This window comes from Benincasa hispida, unplaced genomic scaffold (genome assembly GCF_027475165.1).
Source record: "Benincasa hispida cultivar pf3 unplaced genomic scaffold, pf3_genome.v1.1 HicScf1051, whole genome shotgun sequence".
Classification (NCBI taxonomy): Eukaryota; Viridiplantae; Streptophyta; class Magnoliopsida; order Cucurbitales; family Cucurbitaceae; genus Benincasa; species Benincasa hispida.
Window position 1 is genome coordinate 21875 of NW_028325358.1, and position 7625 is coordinate 29499.

Consider the following 7625-nt stretch of genomic DNA (forward strand, 5'->3'; position numbering starts at 1 on the left):
ATAAACCTTTATTGAAAATCTTTCCTTGCAAGTTCTAACCATGAGGCTAGAGTTCTTGGAAATCTACATCAAAAAGACATTATAGAGAGTTGAAAAGAGGAGGAAAGACATATTGGTTCAAATGTATTAATTACATTGGATCATTTGCAAACCATTATAGATTTGATATGCATGCATATTCAAAAGTGGAGCGTGTGGATATTCAAAAGTCTTCAGGTGTAGACTTAAGTCTTCAAGTGTGGTCAGCTTCAGGACTTGGGGCGTCTTTTGATTGTTGGGAAAAATATTTCTAGGTCCTCTGGAGTGTAGAGTTGCCGACCCCACGAATGTAAAAAGCTCCTCTATTTATAGAGTTCTCTGGCGGGCTTTGTAGGCTTAGGCTTAGTCAACGTCCATAGGTCTCCCCTTGGGCTCAATTAGTTGGATTTGGGTCTAATTTGATATTTGAACCAAATCAAGTCTATTTTTAGGCTCAATTATATTTTTGACCAAATTATAATATCAAATTGGACCAAATTAATTTTATTCGATCCATCGGTCAAGATGAAAAACATGTGGCATCATCGAAATTCGCAAAATTCAATTATTTGAAATTTTCTCATTAATTTAGTAAATGACGTGGCAATCTATGATTGGTCCAAATTTTCTCCTTCAATAAAGGCTTCTTTTCGAGATTTATGCACATATATGGGTGGATGAATCTCGAAAAATATAGAGTTGGAATTGAAATTTAAATATGTTTGTTCTTGAATTTGACCTATTGATGTGTCAGTCAAACTATGAATTTAGTACATAAGTTTAACTTAAATTTGGGATAAAATTTGGAATATGTCCAAATTTTAATTCCAAATTTTACCCCAACATGTTTTGAAAGTAGAGATAAGAACCTAAATTTAGATGAATTTGATATAAAAATTGGAAGATGCCCAAATTTGAATTTTACATCAATTTGAGATTTTATCCTTAATTTAATTTGACTTGAGGATAAAAGTCTAAATTTGGATGATTTAGATTTGAGATAAAATTTGAAATATGCCCAAATTTTATTTTGAGATTTTATCTACAATTGAATCTCGATGAATAATTTGATTTTGAATGAAATTTGGAATATAACCAAATTTTAATTTAAGATTTTATTCATAACTTAATTTTGATTTTGAATAAAATTTGGAATATGCCCAAAATTTAATTTGAGATTTTATCTACAATTTAATCTCAAAGTTGAAAATTTTGATTTTGAATAAAATTTGAAATATGCCCAAATTTTAATTTGAGATTTTATCCATAACTTAAATTTGATTTTGAATCAAATTTAGAATATGTCCAATTTTTAATTTGAGATTTTATCTATCATCTAATCTCAAACTTGAATAATTTGATTTTGAGTAAAATTTGAAATATGACCAAATTTTAATTTGAGATTTTATCCATAATTTAAATTTGATTTTGAATAGAATTTGGAATATGTCCAAATCTGAAGATAAATTTGAAGACAAAATCTAATAAAATCAAATTAAATAAAAACTTAATTTGATTTTTTTCCATTTAATTTGAAATTAGGATAAATTCAAATCTAATAAAATCTAATAATTTAAATTAATTTTTTTTAATTTGTCACGGAATTTGACAAAACCTCTATAAATAGGACCTCAAATCCGTATCTTCATCCCCTCATCCTCAAATTTTCTTTCTCTCTTTTCTTTCTTTCATCTTATTTTCTTTTTTCTTTTTTCTTTAACTTTTCTTTTCTTTTTGTTTTCCATTTTTTATTTGTTTTATTTGTTTTATTTCTTGTTTTTTCCTTTCTTTTTTCTACACTCCCCCCGTTTTTTACACTTAAACCCCATTTTTTTAATTATTTACTTCTCACTTCTTTCTTCTTTTAATCTTGAAGGATTTTTTTTTCAAGTTTACTAACTTGCCCCCATTGTTCCTTTTTTTTTTTTCTTTTTCTTTTTTTTTTTGAAACTACAAATAGGACGAGAGGTAGTTTTGGGTTTTTGCAAGCATGATCTCAGTTTGCAACCTCACGATTTTTTCATAAGTCCTTGAGGATCTCTGTGTTTTATTGGTTTCAATCTTAGTTCGCGACCTGAAAATTCTGTCGGTTTTGGCTTGAGTCTTTGATTTGAACATTCTGTCGATTTCAAACTCCCTACTCAACCGGCTTTGATCTTTGCCCACTATTAGCTTTGATCTTAGTGCATGACTTGAGGATTCTGTCGATCTTGAAAGTCTTTGACTTGAACATTATGTTGGTTTCAAACTCAATGCTCGACCGACTTTGAACTCTACCCTTTACTGGTTTCGATCTTAGTGCACGACCTGAGGATTCCGTCGGTTTTGGCTTGAGTGTTTGACTTGAACATTCCATCGGTTTCAAACTCAGTGCTCAACCAGCTTTGATCTCCGTCTCTTATTGGCTTCAATCTTAGTGTAAGACTCGAGGATTCCATTGGTCTTGACTTGAGTCTTTGACTTGAACATTCCATCGGTTTTAAACTATTTATTTATTTATAAATATATATTTTGAAAAAGTAGACATATCTAAACTTGAAATACTTGTAATGTCAATAATTCAGTTATTATGAACATTCAACATATCAGAACTATTTTTAGTTTTAATTTCATTAAGCAAAATACTTCAGTGGTAATATTTTCCTGTAGATCGACCATCAACCATCACATTACCAATCATTTCTGAATATATCTGCATAAACATCAGCAGAGCCTATGAAGAGTCTCATCTCATGAATGCGACATTCCATTTTTTCCTTGAATTCTTGAAGAAACTACTTCAACTTTGCAACAGTCACCAAAATTGAGTCCAAACGAAATATGAATTCTAAAGTAGTTATGAAGAGAAATGAGTACCTTGCAAGTAGAATCAAATCCAAAACTTGTGGGGACCTCTTTGCATTTGAGATCACCATCAATAGGTTTTGGGCAACCAATCGCTCGGGTTTTCAAATTCTTACTCCTAATTTAAAAACAATAGAAAGAAGGGGAATATAAATAACAGAGTCTTGCACACAAAAAAAAAAAATGGTATACTAGAGTAATTAATTACTCGACCTTATATTTCTGCAATAAAAATAACATATAATAGTTTATCCATATATGACAATGAGAGTGAGAAAGAGAGCAAAAAGGAGGGAGGCAATAGACAAATTTCATAGTTCTGAAAAATACCTAAAGTTTTCAGCGAGGAGACAAGCATTTGTGTTGGAATCATCTCCAGCAATTACAACAAGGCCATCCAATCAAGCTTCTGAGTAGTTTCTTCAGCTTGCTTAAACTAAAAATAGAACCGAACTGTCAATTAATGCCTTGAGTACAACTAAGACGTCTCAAAATGAAAATTCTGAGAAGAAAGAGTTTCACCTGATCTGGACTTTCAATCTTAACCCTCCCATTGCATATCTTATCAAAACCACCATGATGAAAGAAAAATGCATTTACATCAAGAATTGTATTCAAATGGCAATCATTTCGCATCAAGACTGCACATATTTACACTAACAATTCTAACAAGTGAAAGCTAGAAATCCCTTCAAGAAAATTAACTTAATTGCGATATGGGTAGATAAATTGTGCAGTCAGTTCTACATGTTTACATTTCATGATCCTTGCAGGACCACCCTTGAAATCATACAACGTGCTTCCTTTTGCATGAACCTGTAGGTAATCTTCACCAAGATCGTAGAAGCTGCCAGATAGCCACAACTTGAACAGAAAAGCAAACATTTATTCTTGATTTCTAAATGTGGACACAATGAGACCCTACCAAATAGTCCAGAAATCACATTATGCCCTCCCAGTGCTTGGCCACCAAACTAGACAACTCCGATCTTCAATTTCTTATTCACCTACACCGAACTGGAATCAGTTGGCACCAACATTGCCGACGGTTAGCCGAAAAGATCAGGAAACAGCTTCGTGATCTCATTTGCACGCTGATATAACCCACAACTCAAACACTCCATAACCTTAAGAAGTAGCAACTGGCCTCAAATGCATTCAGTAAAACTCAAGTTCCAAACAAAAGCAAGATTTACAATCATAAGCAAAACACAGTAAAAGAACAAACAAAACTCAATGCATGTCATTACTCTTCCTTTGAGACATCAATCAACTCAGTTATCAAACAGAATACAAAAAAAAAAAAAAAACACGTTATGAAGGGTAGGATGTGTAGAGTTGGTTGCTTTTGTTAGAAGTTGTAGGGTATTAGTTGGCAGAAAGAGAGCTTTGAGAACATCCTACCATGACATTTTGCAAGTTAATTTTGTGTAAAGCTTGACAATGAAAAGGTTGGATGGAGAATAAGAGGAGATAGAGAGGGGGAGAAAGAAGAGAGAGGAGGGAAATATTAAAATTAAATTTTCCCTTCCAAGTCATCTTGCCACATAAGTCATCTAGTAAATTTTCTATTTAAATTTAATGAATCTACTTGTAGAGGGAACTTTTAAATCTATTTCTTAAAATTCAAAGACTAAAATGGCTAATTTGAAACATGAATAACCAAAGAACTCATTATTTTGTTCTCTAATAAGCGTCCATCATTACTTCACAAGAATAGGATTGTCTCCCTAATTCTTCAATCCTAATTCCCACTACAAACCAAATAACTTATCAAATGATTTTTGGTTTTTATACATAATATAATAAATATAATGTATAATATATATAAACAAGTAGATAAATATATATATACATACACGGTTTGGTTTAATTCGGTTTTGAAATCAAAAACCAAATTAAACCGAAAAATTTGGTTTCCTTGTGATTTTAAACTGAACTGAACTTTTAGTAAAAAATTTTTAAAAAATGCATCTATTATGTTAGTTTTAGTGTTCATCCCTACACTGAGATTTCAATTGTGTCTAATAAGTCCCTTAAACTTTAAAAAATAAATCTATTACGTCTTTGATCTATTCAACATATTTTCATTTTTAAATACATGCATCTAAACATAAAAATTGAAATTTTAGAATCCTGAATTCATATCTAATAACTTATCAAACGATTTTTGGTTTTTATACATAATATAATAAATATAATGTATAATATATATAAATAAATAGATAAATATATATATACATACACGGTTTTGTTTAATTTGGTTTTGAAATCAAAAACCAAATTAAACCGAAAAATTTGGTTTCCTTGTGATTTTAAACGGACACTTTTAGTAAAAATTTTAAAAAAATGCATCTATTATGTTAGTTTTAGTATTCATCCCTACACTGAGCTTTCAATTTTATGTCTAATAAGTGCCTTAAATTTTAAAAAATGAATCTATTACGTATACATGCATCTAAACATAAAAATTGAAATTTTAGCATCCCAAATTCATATCTAATAAATCAATATGATTTAAGAAAAGTTAAAAATATCATAAAGCTATTAGACACAAAATTTTGACAAAAACATGAAAGTTCAAGGACAAAAATTGTAATTTAACAAGATTATAAGTATTAGGAAAAAAAACACAAACAGAGAGACTACCCTAGCCATTTTCCCAATATATTTTAAGCAGGAAGGTTGAAAAAATTTCCACTTACCAATATGAATATACAAGCTTCCACGTGACATAAAAATCCCAAGATTTGAACTGACCTGACAGTGCAAAAGCATGCCCCTCCTTGTCTTGAGCTAAACTTCTTTGGGTTCATTCATACAAGAGTAACAAGCCTACTCTGTCCAAACAATATCCTTCCGTATCCAAAGAGAAAAGAGATAACCACGAATAATGAAGAGCAACAGAATCATGAAGATACTTGGTTGATACACATATTTCCAATCAGCTCTAATTAAATATATTTCCCATTGTAGAGGTGAAACCTGCATTCCTATTTTCCTGTTTAAGTTAATAACTAAAGAACCTGACTAGGTATGAAATCCTATGCTAAAAAGGAAGAACTCTAAGTGTTGAATAAATGTTCTTCAAAAAGTTTGGAATTTAACTAATGGAAATTTAACTAAGTGCAAGGTTAACACTAAACCAGGCGTTTGGTATAAAACGCATAAAATAAAACTAAGTCAGGGACAATCATGTGTCAAATTGTGAAGTTGAACGCATTGCATGAAAGTCGCCCATGCGTTGAGAACGCGTGAGCAAGAGTAGAGAAATCAAGAGGTTGAACGCAAGGCACTAGGCAGACAATTGTGTAGCAAATGAGCAGTGCTACACGATGAAGTAGATGATCGTCTAGTAAGTGAGTGGCGCTACACGATGAGGTAGGTGATCGTGTAGGCGGGCGCTGGACGATTGTGTAGCAATGCGGGGAACTAAACAATGAGGTAGGCGATCGTATAGCAATGCGCGGAGCTAAGCGATGCTCTAGACGATCGTGAAGATGCGCGCGGCGTCAAACGATGAGAAGTCACGTGCTAGACGATCGGGCTATACGATAGGCAAAGTACTACATGATCAGTGTAAGCGTTGGACGATAAGCGTAGAAGCTGGACGATAGCGCTAGACGATAGGCGAAGTACTAAGCAATGGGTGCTGGGCGATGACGCTAAACGATTAGTGGATACGTTGGACGATAAGGCCTCAGCGCTAAACGATGGAGGTAAATGATGCGCGCAGTAGCTAAGCGATAGGCTATGCGCGAGATCGTTGACTAAATGATTGAGCTACACGATGGGCTGTTGGAGCTAAGCGATAGATGTAGAAACTAAACGATGGAGCGGTGCTGAGGACTGCGTTACGCAAGATTGATGAGCTCATTAGGACAAATGGCGTTATCGACGAAAGTCTAAAACAAAGATAGTAAGAGTTGGACGAATAAATATTCATGCAAAGTGAGTTCGATGCATGAAGAAGACATATCAAATAGGAGGTGGATAAGGCTGGGCGTTGGCAGAATGAGAGGAATACGCCTGGATATGATCAAAGGAGGAGGTGTCGGGTAAAGGAGAAGGGTGAGATGCCTATAAAAGGAGAAGAACACTACACTTTAACCTACAAACCATTTAAGTTCATAAAGATCACTAAGAAAAGAGTAAGTAAGAGCCATTCGTGCATTGAACGAAGGAAAAGAGGCGCTGATTAGACGAAAGTCAAAACAGAGGCGCTGAAGGAAGCTGAGTGTATGGATAGACGCTTAGGCTAAATTCAAATGAGAAGTTATTCCAGATTACTCGTGCAAATCAGGTGATTTGTGGAACAAAAGTTTTTAAATTGAATGTAGATTTGGTGTGAGGGCTGCCTTAATGAAATTCTAAATTTAAGGCTGTCAAATTCAAGGAAAACCGAGAGGTGCTCACCAGTGTGGAAAAAGTCGGGTCAGGGGGAGTGAACTCGAGACTCTGAACTATCACCAAGGAATTTCAAGGCAAAACTCTAAGGTAAACTAGTTAAGACATTTTCACACATTTTTTAAGAAGGAAATGTCTTGAGATAAAGCCCGAAAGAGTGAATAATCTAAGCTTAAAGTTAAATCTGAAATAGGGTCGAGCAGAAGAGTAAGGGAAACCGGGTAAACTGTGAGGAAAAAGAAATCTCAGCAGGTCACTGTGAGTGGTTTCTCCTTTTACTCTTTTAAACAAATTTAGAATTAATATGTGGTAGTTTATATTATGAGATGAATATGAGTTTGGGATGGTTGGGGGTT

The 7625-nt window shown here is 33.3% G+C and overlaps 1 long non-coding RNA gene across 2 annotated transcripts; it reads right to left on the bottom strand.

The window, feature by feature from the left end:
* Positions 1–2646: 2646 nt before the first annotated feature.
* LOC150031631 (uncharacterized) lies at positions 2647–4523 on the bottom strand. 2 transcript variants are annotated; one of them, XR_016525701.1, is made up of 5 exons: positions 3788–4523; positions 3385–3709; positions 3193–3298; positions 2875–2980; positions 2647–2710 (listed from the first exon to the last, which is right to left on the bottom strand). It is a non-coding gene; the product is annotated as an uncharacterized LOC150031631 (long non-coding RNA). The 2 variants fall into 2 exon arrangements; XR_016525700.1 differs by having other exon boundaries at positions 3385–4523.
* Between the last annotated feature and the right edge of the window lie 3102 nt (positions 4524–7625).